Genomic DNA, 19,565 nt, shown 5'->3' on the forward strand with positions numbered 1-19,565 from the left:
TTTTTGTTTGGTGCTAAATTTTAAATGTGGAACTAACATAAACACTTGGAGAACACTACCAAATTCATACAGTAATGCCAGTTTGGCAGTTCATAGATTGAATTGAAGGAATAAAACAGCTTTTGTTCTGAAGCATGGTCATTGCTGTAATGTGTGTACAGCAAGATCCCACAAAGATGGTGACCAGCTCATCTGAGTGCAGGCTGGATAATCAGTGTGTGTTATAAGTGTCTGGTTAGATCCTTGAAAATCTCGACCTCAGGGTCTGGGCCCAAGTCGGTGGCATCTGTGTTCAACAGCGGCCATGAGGGGTTTCCCGACTCCAGGGAAACAGAGCAGGGCATCAGAAAACAGGAAGACTACTCTCCTCCCCTGAGTGAGAAGGAGACAATCCTGCAGGACAGTGACCACGGCAGCGGACCAGTGAGGGGCTCTATGGCTGAGGGACCCACAGAGGTGGCAGGCTGTTGGCAGCTCAAGGCGAGGAACACACACATGCTGCAGGCTGCTGGAGACTGTGGTTGGGGGACTTATGCCAGGCAGCGGACTGCTGGAGACTGGCTCAAAACTGACTGGAGAGGTATCAGAACCGGGATGTGAGAGAGTGCCAAGGGCGCTGAAGGGCTCCTTTTCTTATCGGAAGTTCGAATCTGGAGCTCGGGGCTGGACGGGGATCTACATGGCAGCAGAAGCAATGGGGGCCAATCCATGGACCCTCAGTGACTCTGAGGGGGAAACTCTCTTTTGGTTCTTTTCCTCTAAGAGGTGCTTCAGGCAGTTTCTGCTGATGGCGAATCTGTCTCCCTTACAGCAGGCAAAAGGCAATTTTATGTAATATGACACTGTTTTTATTACATGACAATAAATTGAATCTTGAATCGTGAAAGAGGCTTTTGGGACCTTGTATATTGTAGTTAATGTGTTCCAATTTACATCAATTGCTTCTCCTACAAGCTGAGAAATGACTGGTACATGGGCTAAAACATAGCTTAACGGGAAGAGAACATTACACGCACAGACGTTGCTGGTGTGCATGTTAATTGTCTAATTTGTCTACAGATATGAATAATATGGATGCCTCAGGTGATTACATAGTTGCAATTTCACTGAGAGGGTCTGGTAATGACATCACCAACAATTAATGCAAAGCTCATAAGCAGTTTCCAGCTGGTGTTTGAACAGAGATAAAATTACTGCCTCCAAGTCTCCTTCTGCTAGCCCAATGTTTTACAACACTTAACTCCAGTCATGTTGTTTACAAGAAGTATTACCAAATTCGGTCTTGAGTGCTGAAGGCCAGAGAATAATGAACAGTCAAAATAAAATCATTTTAAAAAAAATATTTCCAACAGATAAGATTGGGCCCAAATTCAGCTGAAAACTCATTGATCTCATCTTGCTTCCTTTGTCTGCACTGCTTACACAGGCTGGTATCACTGTGAATCTTCGTGAATGCATTGTGGAGGGATTTTCATTTTTAATTGATAATATATATCTGTAATATACAGATGCGCTAGAGAAACTCAGCATCTATGAGAAGTAAAAGGGACCCCAAACAGTCCTTCCAAGCAAAGCAACACTTCACTTGTGAATCTGCATCCGGTACTCCCACTGCAGTCTCCTCAACATCAGAGAAACTGGGCTCAGATGGGGAGATCACTTCGTTGAGCGCCTTAGCTCTGTCCGCCGCAATACCTTGGATCTCGATGGGTCAAATGGCCTACATCTGTTCCGTTTGCTTGTGATCTCCCAGCAGCCACCCATTTCAATTCCTCGTCCCATTCCTTTGCCGACATGTCTGCCCAAAGTCTCGTGCACTGCCAACACTGAGACTTTCGTTAAGCACCCCCCTCACTTCTTCCCCCAATACCTTCCCCAGCTCTGTCTCTCTCTCCCTTTTCCCTCTGTCTCCTTTCACACACACAAAATCAATTATCTCATCTCCCCTTATCATATCCCCTTATCATGGTCTGGACTCCTCCCCCGGTCGGCACTGTCTGAATTCTGTCCCTGTCTCTGTTTGACCTGCTAAGTTTCTCCAGCATTGTGTTTTTACTGACTCTATTCTGAGATTTCCTGTTTTTTGCTTATTCCTTGAAGAAGGGCTCAGGCCTGAAACGACGGTGATATAGCTTTGTCTCCTATGGACGCTGAAAAGATGGGCTGAGTTCCTCCAGCATTTCAGTGTGTGTTTTTACTGCAATCACAACGTCTGCAAACTTTCGTCTTTCACTAAGTAAAAGGTCATCAGCGTTTCAATTAGCTTTTATTTCCTCTGGATGCTGCATGACCTGTTGAGTTTCTCCAGCATATCAGCACCTGCAGATTTTCTTCTTTAAGTGGATCAATGTATATACCCAGAATACAAAAGTAAAATCCGACAGATGTTGGAAATCTGAAATAAAAACAGAAACTGCGAGAAATACTCAGCAGGTCAGGATTCTGTCACCGCATCAATGTATCAGCTTAATAACCGTTCATCAGAATTGAGTTAGCAGAGTGACATTAAAAGGTGATTTATTCCACATAATTTATTCACTTGAAGAATAGAATCTTTGAATTGTGGCATTAAAAAAAAATTTAGACATGCAGCACGGTAACAGATCATTTTGGCCCACGAGCCCAATTTACACCCAATTAACCTACACCCCGGTACGTTTTGAACAGTGGGAGCCCCCGGGGAAAACCCTATGCAGACACGGAGAGAACATATAAACTCCTTACAGACAGTGTGGGACTCGAACCCCGGTCTGGCCCCGATCGCAGGCACTGGAAAGGTGTCACGCTGACTGCTATGCCAACCGTGCTGCCTTGCTGGCATGGAGGAAGTTCATTCTGCCCAACAATCTATGCAAGCTCCATCCCTCTGCAATTTCCCTGTGTAATTTCTCGCTCTTTCCAGTGGCTAGATGCACCAGGTGCTCCTCTACGTACGATGGCTGGACGTACGATTTTTCAAAGTTTGCAGTGGCGGTGTTGGTGTGACTTTCGTTATTGGTTATCACACAACAGCTGATTGGTGCTCCAGCTAGCATTATATTTTATGATTACATTTTTTTTGTGTGGAATAAAAGGTATTCAACATTTAATTATAAAATAGGGTTTGTTTTAGATAAATTTGCCCAGCTGTGGGCTATGGTAAGTAGTCTCACCGAATTTCATGACTTGTTCATGATAATAAATCCTGATCCTGAGTACATTTAACGCTCTGATGTTTGGTAGGTGCAGAATTCGACTTAGTGTTTTTCCACTTACGATGGGTTCATTGGAATGTAACCCCATCGTACGTAGAGGAGCACCTGGTAATTCCCTTTTAAAGACACTAATAGATTCTATTACCAATGCCCTTCCAGGCAGTAAATTCCAGATCATCACCACTCTCTCGCCCATGAGTGAAAAAAGCAATGCGACGCTTACAAATAAATAACACAAAAACAATTCATGGACATCTGGTGCGCCAGAGATCATCAGGCTTCAATCTTTTGTTGGTTGTTTTACTCCAAGAATGTTAACTGCAAACAAATCTACCAAGGTTAAAATTGGAAGCAGCCCATCCAAACTTGTATGTTGTTTTAACTGTATTATTTCTGAAACATTTTAACATTTTCGTATGGTATGGTTACTGCAGAGAAATGGATCAGAGGTCAATCCACAAGACCATAAGTGGGACAGAGAGGATCACTGGAATCTTCCTCCCTCTCCCCATCGACGAGATCTACTGGGATTGTTGTCTGAAGAGGGTGTACAAAATCAATGAGGACCCCTTCCACCACCAGCACACAGCTTCTTTCAGCTGCTCCCATCGGGGAAGAGATCCAGGAGGGTCAGAGCCAGCACCACCAGGCTGAGGAACAGTTTCTTCCCAAAGGCAGTGAGAATGCTGAATGACCAGAGGAACTGCTCACATTAACCCTCCGAGACTCTCATATTCATGAAACAATATTTATTTATTTGTGTATATCAGTGATTTTCAAACTGCCCCCCTAAACTCACATCCCACCTTAAGTAATCCCTATGCCATCAGTGCTCTGTGATTAGTAAGGGATTGCTTAAGGTGGGATGTGGGTGGAAAGAAAAAGTTTGAAAACCACTGTTTTAATCATCCCTAATTGACTCCTTATGTGCATGGTTTCAGAACTCCAAAGGAAATGGGCCAACGACAATTTTTCTCAAGCAAAATATTTCAGTAACAATTGTCTCTTGAGCAATGGTTCTCATCCTTCCCTTCCCACTCACATCCCACCTTAAGCAACCCCTTACTAATCACAGAGTACCAGATGGCACAGGGATTACTTAAAGTGAGATGTAAGTTTAGGAGGGCAATTTGAAAACCACTGGTTTTGTCTTGCATATGTATGTGTGTTATGTCTGGTTGTGTGTCTGTGTGAGGACTGGAGAACGTTGTTCTGTCGGGTTGTACTTGTACAATCAGGCGACAATAAATTTGACTTGACTTGAAGTTCCCATGAGTGAGTAAGTAGCACTGATGAAATCAGGCATTGTCAGATTAAAAAGTATAAATCCGTTATTCAGAAACACAGTTACTGTGAACATACATTTGTCATTTTTAATGAATAACCAGAATGGCAAAATGACCTCAGTTGTATTTTAGGTTCTAGCCACAGGGTATCCAGTCATACAATTGCCTAATATTGTTTCGCCCTATATTTGGAAAGGGTTGGAGAAAGAAAGGAGTGCAAGAGTAGATGCCGAAGCTTTACTAAAGACGAACCATGCTGAATTAACTTTGCCCAACTAATCTTCAGTCATTATGGTTGTCAAGTGAAAAGTGATTATTAATTTTCCTGACAGCCCAGCTTCCATCAGTTCAGCTGAGGTACATTTGAGATTAATTTGAAGAATACCTTTGTCCTCTTCAGTGACAGTTCAGTGTGCTGATTTGTCTTCCCGTCACATTGTTCTTGATCTGTGAACTGCTAAGGGTGAAGATGAAAAAGGTCGAGCAAGCCTGAGTGCGGGACATATTTAAGCCTGAGTGCTAGACATATTCAGTGAAACACAAAAGTCCACAGACGCCGTGATTGTCGTAAAAACACACCGAGACGCTGGTCAAGTCAAGTCAAGCCAACTTTATTTATCATGCATAAGGGGTTCACATGGTAGGCCGAGATAGTGTTTCTCTAGGATCATGGAGCAGATTTACTGATCTGCACTATCAGTGACTCTGAGTGAGGAACGATGGACTTTAATACACATTAGATTTCGGCTGGCCCGACTCCACATGCTCGAATGCATGGAAGGGGGCAGGGAGGTTGACCTTTATGTGCCTGCCACATTGACCACCGCCAGTGGGCTGATATCGCCTCAAACCGTGCATCTTGGCGCCTCACAGTTCGGCGGGCAGCAACCTCCTTTGAAGAAGACCGCAGAGCTGACCTCACTGACAAAAGACAAAGGAGGAAAAACCCAACACCCCACCCCAACCAACCAATTTTCCCTTGCAACCGCTGCAACCGTGTCTGCCTGTCCCGCATCGGACTTGTCAGCCACAAACGAGCCTGCAGCTGACGTGGACATTACCCCTCCATAAATCTTCGTCCGCGAAGCCAAGCCAAAGAAAAGACAGGGGGAGGGGTTACAGGGGATCGAGTCATCAGTGGGTGGGCCAGCCACTTATACACAGAACAGCACAGAATAGTATATTCATATCGCCACATTTTCATAGATATACGTTAGAAAGTAGTTAACACCTTAAAATATTAAGGTATTAAGACATACACACTGAAAGTCCATGGAACAATATGCACATCTGTGCTGGGAGTTCAGGAGCCTGTTGGCTTGGGGTAAAAGCTGTTGCCCAATCTGGACATAAAAGCCCAACTTCTATGGTACCTCCTACTAAATGGCAGAAGGGAGAACAGTTTACATGAGGTTGTGTGTGGAGTCCTTCACAATGTTTATTGCCTTTCGCCTGCATCGAGTGTTGTAGACGTCCTTCATGGTAGGAAGAGAGCCCCTAATGATCTGTTCTGCTGACTTCTCTCTCCTCTACAGGGTTTTGCTCTGTAGAATGTAGTGAGGATGGAGAGTGAGAGATTGACTTACCTCAGCCTTCGCAGGAAGTAGAGGCACTGCTGGGCTTTCTTGGCTACGTATCTGGTGTGAAGGGACCAGGTGAGATTCTCCGCCAAGTGCTCTCCAAGGAACTTGATACTCTCGACAGCCTCAACGGTGGAACCGTCAATGGTCAGGGGAGCGTGATCTCTCTTTTGTTTTTTTAACATTCAGATACAGATTGTTGGCTCTGCACCGGTCCGTTAGTTGGTCTTCCAGCATCCATAGGAGATAAAGATATATTACCAACATTTCGGGCCTGAACCCTTCTTTGGAAACGTTGGTTATCTTCTGATTGTTACCTCCTATGGACATTACAAGATTGGCTGAGTTCCTCCAGCATTTCGGTGTGTTTTGACTTGACATATAAGAAGTCAGCAAGATGTACACACGCAGTGGAGTGTACCACCCAAAGCACAGATTGAATAACACATCTGCAGCTTTTTTTTCCTTCCACCTGGAACATTACTTTTGGGTAAAGTAGTCCTGGCCGTCTAAAATAAGAGGAAAAGTCCAGTGTAATAATGTTAATGGGAGAACTCTGAGCAGTGCGGATGAACAGAGATCTTGGAGCCCGTGCCCACAGGACATTCAAAGCTGCTGCACAGGTTGATGGTGTGTTGGCTTTCATTAACCCTGGGATTGAGTTCAGGGGGCGTGAGGTAATGTTGCAGCTTTATAGGACGGCACAGTTGGTGTAGTGGTTAAGGCAACGCTGTTACGCCTTATGAGGATGGGTTGAATGAACTTGGTCTTTTCTCCTTGGAGCGACGGAGGATGAGGGGTGACCTGATAGAGGTGGATAAGACGATGAGAAGCATTGATACAGTGGACGGCCAGAGGCTTTGTCCTAGGGATGAAATGGCTAACATGATGTTAAGGTACTTATGAGTAAGTACTGGGGGTTGTAAGATGTTAAGTTTTTCACACAGAGAGTGGTGGGTGCATGGAATGCGCTGCCAGCAACGATGGTGGAGGCAGGGACAATAGGGTCTTTTAAGACACTATTAGCTGGGCACATGGAACTGAGGAAAATAGACAGTTATGCAGTAGGGAAATTCAAGGCAGTTGATATAGTAGGTTATTGGGTCGGCATGACACTGTGGGCTGAAGGGCCTGTACTGTGCTGCAGCTTTCTATGTTCTATGTTAAAGTGTATGCTTTCTTAAGCAGTCTGAACCCAGCAATAGATTAAGTGTATCTTTGTAATCCCTGGGCAGATTAACAGAATTTAATTTCGACTCAACCAAACTGAGCATTGCAGTCAAACTTGAAGCGATAGAAGATTCAGTTGTTTGTCGTAAAACGCAAAAGACTGATGAAGGGGCTCAAGCCCGAAACTTTGCTGTGTAAAGTATGCTGCTTGACCTGCTGGGTTTCTCCAGTGTTGTGTTTGTTTTTAATGCAGTGATTTGTGCTGGAAGCTAGCACCAATTCCGGTAAGAAGGGGCAGAGGGCTGAGGAAAGTGCCCTCTGATAGGAAGGGAAGGGGTGGGGAGCCTGTGGGAGGAGGAGGAAGAGAAGGAATAGAGGAAGAGGAGGAGAAATGGGGCCAGAGAGATGAGGGAAAGCAAGGGGGTGGGGGGGGGGGGAGGGGGGAAGGCGGGGAGGATATTACTGGAAATTTCAGGCCGAGGTTGATGCCATCTGGTTGGTAACTGCCAAGACAGAATATAGAGCATAGAACATAGAACTCTGCATCAAAGTACAGGCCCTTCAGCCCTCGATGTTGTGCCAACACATATAATCCAATATTAAAAAAACTAAACCCTCCCTACCCCATAACCCTTTATTTTTCTTCCATCCGTGTGTCTGTCTACGAATCTCTTAAATGTCCCTAATGTTTCAGCCTCCACCACCATCCCCAGCAAGGCTTTCCAGGTCCCCACAACTCTCCACTGATGTCTCCCCTAAACCTCCCTCCCTTCACTTTGTACACATGTCCCCTGGTGTTTGCTATTCTTGGCCCTATTTATGGCTCTCAGAATCTTTTAGACTCTATTAGGTCACCTCACAAATTTCTTTGTTCCAAAGAGAAAAATCCCAGCTCTGCTAACCTTGCCTCATAAGGCTTATTCTCCAGTCCAGGCTACATCCTGGTAAATCTCCTTTACATCCTCTCCATAGTTTCCACATCCTTCCTATCATGAGGTGACCAGAACGGAACACAGTGTGGTCTCACCAGAGGTCTGTAGAGTTGCAGAATGACCTCTTGACTCTTGAACTCAACCCCCTGACTAATGAAGCCCAGCATCCCTTAGGCCTTCTTAACTATCCTATCAACCTGCGTGGTGATCTTGAGGGATGTATGTTACTCCACACTGTTAAGTATCCAACCATTAACCCTGTACACAGCCTTCAGGTTTGACCTTCCAAACTGGAATATTAGGGATTCTTCCTCCAATTTGCGTGTGACCTGATATCACGTGTATTGGCACAGGCACACCCATAAAGAATCACAGGCTCCTCACTGCTTTTTATCATTTTTTTTCTACAAAACGAAATGCCATGAACTGCCTGCTTGTGCCAGCGTCTTTAAGATTTCTGATCTGTAAAGTGATATAACCACAGAAAGTTCTGCAGGGTTCCCTCTGCGTGTATCTCCCCTGGGATGTTGCTTGCTGACCATTCTAGGCCGCATCTGCTTTTCTAATGTGGTGACTACATTTAATAAGGGTTTAGAGCAGCCAACTTTTTTTTATAAACAGTGAAGGAAAAACTGCTCCAATGATAAAGATTAATGCTTTTCTTCCATGTCTGTAAGCAGAGTCATAAAAAGTGCTTTTGAAACTTATATATTAATTGAAAAACAAACACATTTAAGATCTGCACTCAGATTTGGTGGTTCAGTGCCTTGCAACACCAGAGACCCAGGTTCAATCCTCAAGTCAAATGAAGTCAAGTTTATTGTTATCTGATTGTACAAGTACAACCCGACGAAACAGCCTTCTTCGGTCCTCGGTGCCAAACACATAGACACACAACCAGATACACATACAGACAAACAATCCATGTGCAGGACAAGTATTCATACATAAAAATAAATAAATATTTTTTGTTTCATGAGTTGAGTCTCAGGTGGTTAGTGTGAGCAGTCCCTTTGGTCGTTCACATTCTCACTGCCCGTGGGAAGAAGCTGTTCCTCAGCCTGGTGGGGCTGGCTCTGATCCTCCTGGATCTCTTCCCTGACAGGAGCAGCTGGAAGATGCTGTGTGTGGGGTGGAAGGGGTCCTTGATGATTTTGCGCGTCCTCTTCAGATCCTGGTAGATCACATCAATGGGGGGAGGGGGAGACTCCAATGATCCTCTCTGTGTGGAGTTTGCAGGCTCTCCCTGTGACCAAGTGAGTTTCCCACCACACCCACCCCCACCCCACTCCCCTGTCCCTGGGTGCTTTGTATTCCTCCCACATCTTAAAGACTTACAGTTCATAGGTTAACTGACTCCTGTTGTGACAGATTATGTTGCGTTTGTTTTGTATATAGATATGATTTTGAGAGATAAATTAGGGCAGGGTTTTTTAGTGTAGGTCACATACAAACACCTCAAAACAGATCTCATTTAAAATACTGGAGCTCTGCCCCATGCTAGACATGTCGGCCCCAGAGCCTTTGCAGAAGCTTTGGAGAGTGCCCAAGAGACTTCACTAATGGATTGTTGTTTACAAAAAGGCAACAGATGAAAGAACCTGTCGGAGCCACAGGCTGTCTGGAGGGGAACTTGCTGTTCTAAGTGGGTCATGTGGCTTTGTAAGCAGAGAGAGTCAAACTGAAATAAAGATCAGTTCTACAGTTTTATAAGCAGCAGCAGCAGCTGGGACTGAAACAGGACAAGCTGGCAAGCTCGTAGGAAACCCCATTTTGAAGATGGGTTGCGAGTGCTTAGTTGAGTCTGGTCAAAGCCCTTGTGGTTCATGCAAGAGGAGAGGACTGGCTTCCTAATGTTTCACTTGAAATAAGGGAAACAAAAAGGAACTCTGTGGTGACCTGAAAGAAAGAGGTTATTATCTGGCAAACCCTGATGGGGCAAGTTTCTTCGGCAAGACACTGAAGTAGCTGATTAAAAGGAATCAGTTGTGGGTGCCCAGCGTACAACAAAAGTCTCTTTGAAAACTGAAAAGAATCTTCCTGAGTGGTAACCATTTACCTTTCTAGCACCAAAGCCTGGTGAAATTCATAAATGTTAAATTCTGTGCACAGTATAAGAATTGTCTGCAACTAGTAAACTTGGAGGAATGAGAAGTGAGATTGGGCTGTGAATCAGAGAACTTTTCTGAACTTACAGACACATTACATACACGTGCACTTAGAATTAGAAGGGAGTTACGTTAGGTTAAGTAAGTTAATAGTGATAAGTTAAAGTGTAATTCTATTTTCATGTTTAAAGGTAATTAAAAGCAACTTTTGTTTAAGTAACCATTTGTCTTGGTGAATATCTATTGCTGCTGGGATCCTCTGGGCTTGTAACACTGTAAATGGTCTTCATGTGGGAGGATATGGGGGAGTTGAGGATATCCGGGAGGAATAAATGGCAGTGAAAGCTCTGTCATCTCATCTGAGTAAAACTCAGCTTATCACAACCTGTCAAATCCTCATCCGGTCAAATAGGTTACATGGAAGATGTGGTCAAACTACTTGAACCCTGTTTACTGGCGCTTTGATTGAAGAAGACAATCAGATACTATTTATTGTCATGTAATAAAACAGAAATGTAATATTACAATAAATTGCCTTTTGTCTGCCGTGAGGCAGGCAAAGTTTCACTGTTAGTATCGCCCGGTACCCCCTAACAGTACAAGAGAAAAAAGAAGCAAATGAGAGTCCCCTCAGAGTTACTGATTGTCGGTGGATTCGCCTCCAGCGCTTCCGCAGCCTCTGCAGCCACACAGACTCCTGTTCAAACCATCGGCAACCAACATGATGAGGAAGCCTTCAGTACCCAGGGCCCTTCGGGAGCCCTTCTTGCCCCTGGCATCCTCTCGTATCCTGGTTCTGACACCCGGTTCTCACGAGCCTGTCCGCAGCAGCCTGATGTGGGTCCTGAGACAGCGAGTCGCCAGCAACCCTGCGGCCTGTGTGGGCTCCTCGCCCGCAAGTCGCCAACAGCTCACCACCTTTCTGCATCCTTCTGCCATCACATATCAGATCTTCCGACTTACCTACAAATTCAACTTAAAGACAGACGTAGGAACGGATCTTGTTCATAACCTGGGGACTCCGTGTTTTCCAAACTGAAATTAAGTTATGGGGGTTAGTGCAGTAAAGTGTAGAGGTGAAAGTTAACTCGTAATCTTATTAAATCATGTACCAGACACAAGGACTGGATGGCCTTACTCCTGCTTCTATTCTTCTATCAGAAATTGTCCATTTCTGTAGTCCATGTACAAATGACCCTGATGAAAGCCACTTTGGTCCTTATGGTGATTCACTTTATTGTCATTGTACCAGTAAACCAGCCAATGTGATACAACAGCATCGACCGGAAGTTAAAATAGTGCTTTGTACATTACTATAAAAAATGTGCAATTAAAGCCAACAGCAACACTTATTCTACAATGAACAATGATGTGTACGCAGCACCACTCAGCACCGTGATTCAATGTTCAACATAGTCACAGTTTTGTTTAAAAAAACCCTCTTTTTTAGCCTACTGGTGGTCCTGTAGTGTCTGCCCGATACATAATGCCCTGAAAGTGGAGTCACACGTAGATGGGGTGGTGAAGAAATCTTTTGGTATGTTGGTCTTCATGAATCAGAATATTGAGTACAGGAGTTGAGATGTCATGTTGAAGTTGGTGAGGCCAAATTTGGAATATTGTGTACAGTTTTGCTCGCTGAATTAGAGGAAGGATATCAACAGAATAGAGAGAGAGAGCAGAGGAGGTTTACAAGAATGTTGCCTGGGTTTCAGGTTTTGAGTTACAGGGAAAGGTTGAGCAGGCTGGGACTTTAATCCTTGGAGTGTAGAAGATTGAGGGGTGTTTTGATATTTAAAATTATGAGGGAGACAAATAGAGTCAATGTGGACAGGCTTTTTTCCATTGAGAGTGGGGGAGATTCAAACAAGAGGGCATAGATTGAGATTGAAGGGGGAAACATGAGGGGGAATTTCTTCTCTCAGAGGGTGGTGGGAGTGTGGAATGAGCTTCTGGCCGAAGTGGTAGATGCGGGTTCTATTTTAATATTTAAGGAAAAGTTGGATAGGTACATGGAGGGTTAAGGGCTGGGTTTGGGTCAATGGGACTGGGTGAGAGAAGGTGTTTGGCATGGAATAGAAGGGCCAAGGTGGCCTGTTTCTGTGCTGTATTTGTTATATGGTTATATGGGAGAAGAGTGAATAGTCCATGATTTGGGTGTGTTGCATATTTGATGATGATTTTCACCCTGCCCAGACATCGTTCCCGATGGATGTTTTCGATGGTAGGCAATTGGATTCCAATTTTCACTGCCCGCTGGAGGGCCCTGCAATCTTGTGCAAGACAATTCCTGTACCGCACCAAAATACCATACGTTAGCATGCTCTAAATTGTGCATCTCGAGAAATCCAACAGTACCCTGGGGCAGAGGTGTACCTTGTTCATGGTCCTCAAGAAATAAAGACGCTGTTGTGCTTTTTTGATCAGAATTGATCTTCAGAGATATGGACACCAATGAATTTAAAGCTTGGTAAACGCTCCACCACCGAAGTCCACCGTGGTCTTCTGAGGGTTGAGTGCCATTATTACTGGCACACCACAAGGCCAGGCGCTGGACCTCATCCCTATAGGTCATTTCATCGTCCCTTTTAATCAGACCTACCACTGTGAGGTCCTCTGTGAACTTGATTACTAAATCTGTACCATACATAGGAACGAAGTCCGAGGTAAAGAGGGAATGCAAAAGGAGGCTCAACACACAATCCTGGGGCACGCCGGTGTTCAAGGTAAGAATGGAAGAGAAAATATTGTCCGTATGATGTGATCTAAAACAAAATCAGAACTCTGTGCCACCTCACACTTCAATGAGCCATTAAATTAGACACTCCCTTAAACCTTTTCTGACCTATAGGAAGATGATTGGAACTGAATCACAGAGCACGCACATATTGAAATGGCTGCAGGCCAAGTTACTCTGAGGAAGTAACCAGCAAACGTGAGTCAGTGGATGTGGTTTACTTGGATTTCCAGAAGGTTGTTGACAAGGTGTCTCACGTGAGGCTGCGAAACAAGATAGGGACCCATGGCGTTACAGGAAATGTACGAACATGGACAGAAGAATGGCAGAAGGCAGAGAGTGGGAAGAAAGGGGGCCTTTTCTGGCTGGCTGCCAGTGACTAGTGGTGTCCCGCTGGGGTCAGTGTTGGGGTCCGCTACTTATTATGCTACATGCAAGTGATTTAGATCACTTTTTTTTAGCTAGGATCCCCTTGAGACTCTGCTTAAAATTTATGGGCCCCCTTCCCAGTGAAGCAGCCAAGTTTAGTTGGTTTCTTCTGTACTTCTACCATTGACATTTAAAAAAATAGGTGGAGGGGATGGGTAGCTTCGAGGAAGCAGGGGGTCCTCAGAGGGACGGAGAGGTTGGGAGAATGGGCAAAGAAGTGGCAGAAGCATATTTATCAGTCAGGGCACCCCCATTGCTTACCTGTGGCCCCTCCTGAATAAAGGTGACTGTCCCATAGCCCCCCTCCCCAGTTCAGGACAGTTGACCATCATGATCGTGGCTCCATTCTATTGTGAATAAAAGCCTCTCAGCTTTACATCACTTCTAGTCTTTTGGAGTTATTGATGGTGCATCAGTTTTATTCACAATAAATTTTGACAGTGGAGCAGAGCCTGAGGCAGGAAAAGTTGGAAATTGACCCTCAATCACCTGAAGCCCCCACCAACTCGGCAGATCGTTGATGGACATCCAGGTAAATGGCCACATGATGAGCTGCCTGTTCGATAGTGGGAGTATGGAGAGCTTCATTCACCCAGACACAGTGCAGTGCTGCTCCCTCGCGGTTAAGCCAGTGAGTCACAAAGTATCCTTGGTCTCAAAGTCCCATACAGCTGATGTCCGCAGCTACTACGTAGTAGCCCTGACCGTGCAGGGCACAGACTACAAAGACTTTAAACTTCTGGTGATGCCACAGTTATGCGCTGCCATGCTACTGGGACTGGACTTCCACTGCAACCTTAAAAGCGTGACAATGGAGTACAATGGGCCCCAAGCCCCCTTACTGTCTGTAACCAGCAGTTCTTAAAACGCCCACTGTGCTCCACCAGTGAGACCCCCCGGCCTCTATCCCCACCATTTCCAGCCAGTAACCCGAAGATTGTCCATTGCGTACAACCTGCGGACTCTCAACTCTCAAGATTACCCCTCCACCGCAGTTCGCTAACCTCATCCACCCCCCCACCCCGACTGCAAACCCATCGTCACCAAAAGTAGACGGCACAGTGCTGGGGATAAGGCCTTTATTAGGGCAGATGTGCAGGGACGACTCAAGAGGGGATCATTGAAGTCAGCACCAGCCCTTGGAGAGCCCAAGTGGTGAGGAATGGGGAGAAAAAGAGGATGGTTATCGACTACAGTCAGACACGTAGCTGGCTGTGTACCCTCTTCCCCGCATATCCGATATTGGAAACCGAATCACACAATATCGGGTTTTCTCCACCATCAACCTTATGTCAGCTTACCACCAGCTTCCCATCTGCCCGGAGGACCACCAATACACTAGATTTGAGGCAAATAACCACCTCTACCATTTCCTGAGGGTTCCCTTCGGCATCCCCAATGGGGTCTCGGTCTTCCAGCGGGAGATGGACGGCATGGTAGACCAGTATGAGCTGCAGGCCACATTTCTGTATCTGGACAACATCACTATTTGTGGCCATGACCTGCAGGACCATGGCGTCAACTTCCAAAAATTTCTTAACCTCTCATATAATAAGGCCAAATATGTATTTCGCACAACCCACCTGGCCATCCTGGGCTGCATCATGGAGAACGGAGTCATTGGCCTTGACCCCGATCGCATGTCCCTGCTTTTGGAACTCTCCCTTCCCCACAGCCTCAAAGCCCTGAAAAGGTGCCTGGTCTTCTTCTCTTACTACGTCCAGTGGGTCCCCAATTATGCGGACAAGGCTCAGCCCTTCATTAAATCTACCTCCTTTCCCCTGGCACCAGAGGCCCCTGCAACATTCAGCCGCATCAAGGCAGACATTGCAAAGGCGGCGATGTCCACTGTGGATGAATCTATCTCGTTCCAGGTGGAGAGTGATGCATCCGACTTTGCTCTGGCTATCACCCTTAACCAGGCGGGAAGAAGACCCGTCACTTCCTTTTCGCGCACCCTCCAGGGCCCTGAAATTCGACACTTCTCTGTCAAGAAGGCCCAAGCCATTGTCGAGGTGATATGGCACTGGAGACACTACCTAACCGGCAAACAATTCACCTTGCTGAAGGACCAATGGGCGGTGGCTTTCATGTTCAACAACCAGCAGTGGGGTAAAATCAAAAATGACAAGCTATTGAAGTGGAGATTGAAGTTTCCACCCACAACTACGATATCTTGCGCCAGCCTGGGAAACGCAATGAGCCTCTAGATGCTTTATCCTGTGATAGGTGCGCCAGCTCACAAATAGATCGATTGCAAGCCCTCCACAATGACCTGTACCACCATGGGGTCACCAGGTTCTTCCATTTTTATCAAAGCCCACAACCTGCCCTACTCCATTGAGGAGATCAGGACTATGACCAGAAACTGCCAGGTCTGCGTGGAGTGCAAACTGCACTTCTATCGACCAGACAGAGCGCAAATGATAAAGGCCACAGGCCCCTTTGAACACCTGAGCATCGACTCCTCCCTTCCTCTGACCACAACATGTACTTCCTCAACATCATCGCTGTGTACTCACGTTTCCTGTTCGCCATCCCCTGCCCGGACATGACTACTGCCAGTCATCGAGGCCCTGCGTGGCCTCTTCACTCTGTTTGGGTTCCCCTGCCATATCCATAGCAACCGGGGGCCCTCCTTTATGAGTGATGAGCTGCGCCTGTACCTACTGGCCAGAGGCATCACCATGGGCAGAACCACCAGCTGCAACTCCTGAGGGAATGGGCAGGTAGAAAGGGAGAATGCTACCATCTGGAAGCCCTGCAGTCTAGAGACCTTCCAGTCTCCTGCTGGCAACATGTCCTCCCTGAGGCACTCCACTTGCTCAGGTCACTCCTATGCACCACCACTAATGCCACTCCACATGAAAGAATGTTTTCCTTCCCCAGGAAGTCTGCAACAGGGACCACGTTGCCGGCCTGGCTGACACCCTAGGCCAGGTCCTACTCTGGAAGCATGTGAGGAGCCACAAGTCCGACCTACTGGTTGAAAGGGTCCATCTCCTCCACGCCAACCCCCAATATGCCTGTGTGGCTTACCCTGATGATCACGAGGACACAGTATTGGTCAGGGACCTGGCGCCCTCAGGGGTTCTGGACACTACAGCCGACCACCCTACACCCCCTCTCTTATCTTCACACAAGATGCACCAGAGCCACGGTAGGTTATGCCAGCCCCAACGGAGGTCAGACCACATTTGGAGTACTGTGAGTAGTTTTGGGGCCCATATCTAAGGAAGGATGTGCTACCATTTACGAGCTTTATAATAATGGAGGATCAGAGGATTAATGTATGAGGAATGTTTGATGGCCCTGAGACTGTACTCACTGGAGTTTAGAAGGATGAGTTGGGGGGGGGGGGGGGTGGTAGGGGAGGAATCTCATTGAAACTGACTGAATATTGAAAAGTCTGGATAGAGTGAACAAGAGAAGATGTTTCCTGTAGCGTGAGAGTCTAGTGCCAGACGGCCAGTCTCAGAACATCCACTTAGAACAGAGATGAGGAGAAGTTTCAACAGCCGGGGGTGGAGGGGGAGTGAATCTGGAGAGATCCCTGCTGCAGACGGCTGTGGAGGCCAGGGTAGATTGAAAGCAGAGGTCATTAGATTCTTGATTAATGTCTTATGGTCTTATAAGAAAAATAAGTGGCTTTGCAATGGTGCAGACAGTCCTATTTGTGACTGGAGCATCTGTGGTTAGTGTAACAAGGGGAAGTTCAACAGCCCGATAGCTGTTGAAAAGAAGCTGTTCTTGAAGTTAGAGGAGCTGGTCTTCAGGCCAAAGGTAGCAGCGAGCAGAGGTTGTGACCAGGGTGGTGGAGGGTAGGATAAGAGGGCACAACTTCAGGATTAAATTTAAAATTTAAATGTAGACATCCAACACGGTAACAGGCCCTTTTGGCCCATGAGCCCTTGCTGTCCAACTATGCCCCATTGACCTACAACCCCCAGTACATTTTGAACGGTGGGAGGAAACCAGTGCACCTGGAAAAAACCCACGCAGGAGAATGTAAAAAACCTCTTCCAGGCAGCACGGGATTCGAACCCAGGTCCCAACCACCGGCGCCGTGAGTGTGTGGCATTAACTGCTGTGCCAACCATGCCGTCCTGAAGGCTGTTCACTTAGAACAGATAGACAGAGGAATTTCTTTAGCCGGGGTGGGGGTGGGGGGGGTGGGTGGTGAATCTGGGGAATTTGTTGCCACAGATGGCTGTGGAGGCCAAGTCATTGTGTACATTTAAAGCAGAGGCTGATGGGCTCTTGATCAGAAAGGGCGTCAAAGGTCATGGAGAAAAGGCAGGAGAATGGGGTTGAGAGGAAGAACACAACTGCCATAATTTGAATAGTGGGGACAGACTCGATGGGCCAAGTGGCCTAATTCTGCTCCTTATAGTCTTTTAGTCCTCTATTACTGGAAACTAGCCATGCACCACACACCATTCTCTTGGTAAAACCAAACTCAAACTGGATGACATTGGAATGAAGGGCATTCCTTTATTGTGCATCATATATGCAATATGTTTTTATTTATTTATGGGAAATTAAAGGATAAAAACAATAATAATTAAAAGCTTCAAAAGCTACACAATACATAGGAGGATTACATCTATTAGTTTCAGTATGATATATTAAATCAGATTCTCACATCATATTTAACCTACACTTCTGTAAACACTGGACAGCAATTTTTTTCAAAAGCTTTGCTTCCTGAAAAGAAATTGGGGATTATGATAGACAACTTCAAGGTCGACACAAAGATCATTTCAGGTTTGCTGCATCATGTAGGAAGTTGGAGAAACATCAAATTAACTTTGCTTGAATTTACCCTGTTTAATCGCATCGTGATGCTGACACATTGCGTTAGTTCAACTGACCAAAAAATATTTTGCCGCAGATTTCTGTTGGTACTCGGCATCTGATGCCTCGCGTGGCCAACAATAGTTGGCCAGCATTGATGGATTCCAATTGCTCTGATACCACTTTTCCAGGGTCGCAATGTCCTGGGGAAATCTTACCCCGTGTTCGTCACTGACGGCACCAAGATCAGCCAGGAAGACGTCCAAATGCGAATGCAGGAAATGAATTTTCAACGACATGTTGCACTTCAGGGTTTTGTATGTCTGAAGTTGACTTATAATATGAAAGAAAATCACCAAAATAGGTTATATCTGAAGAACAGTACGTGATACAAAAGTTTTATGGTGATTTTCGTGATCAGCAGCCCATGATCCATAAAATACACCCAACAGTGTTCAGGAAGCAAAATCTTTGTGGTCCAATGATACAAGCACGACTGAAGACTATGCCTGAATTTTCTTGGCCTAGCATTAAATATAGGTTTAGTGTGGAATAAATGCAATTAGTGCTGTATCTAATGAACTAAACCAAAGACATTGTCGGCCCAGAGACCATCAAGTTTCAAAAGCTCTGTCAGGCTTCAGATAACAACAAAAATGTGCACTTATTTAGCACCTTTAATGCAGTAATATGCACCTTTAATGCAGTAATATGCGCCAAAGTGCTTTACAGGAGCATTAACAAATAAAAAATTTTGCCAATGAGTCACACAAAGAGTCATTAGGACATAGGTCCAAAAGCCTGCACGAAGGAGGCGAGGGTTGTGGACCTTAGAGCCAGGCAAGTGAACAAGCAGGGGCAGGGCGATGGCAAAAGTCCAAGTTGAAGGCACACAGAGAATTGCTCGAAGAAGTGCGGCATGCTTGGTGACGTGCTGTGTCCAGAAATTTCAGCAGCTTTGATGTGCACGCATCTCAAGTTTGCAAACGTAGCAACAAGCAGGCGTTACAGCTGAAAGGCAAGTAAATTACAAAAAGAAAGAGTTCCATTCTGATGTGTGACCTCAGTCCAGATGTTATTTCTCTTGGTGTTTCTCCTGCAGAGATCCCCGCACAGGGCACTACAGATAGGTCCAAGAATGCCCACATACAGATAAAAGAAACTAAGTCATATATTCAATATAAAGGTTAAAACTGTGGATGTATATTTCAGATTAAATGTGCTGGAGAAGGATGTTGGCAATTAATTATTACCAATATAACTTTCTGTATTACCAGCTGAAACCAGGAAATTTTTGTGAAACACTGGGCTGCGGACTGCTGGAGACTGGCT

This window comes from Narcine bancroftii, chromosome 12 (genome assembly GCF_036971445.1).
Source record: "Narcine bancroftii isolate sNarBan1 chromosome 12, sNarBan1.hap1, whole genome shotgun sequence".
NCBI lineage: Eukaryota > Metazoa > Chordata > Chondrichthyes > Torpediniformes > Narcinidae > Narcine > Narcine bancroftii.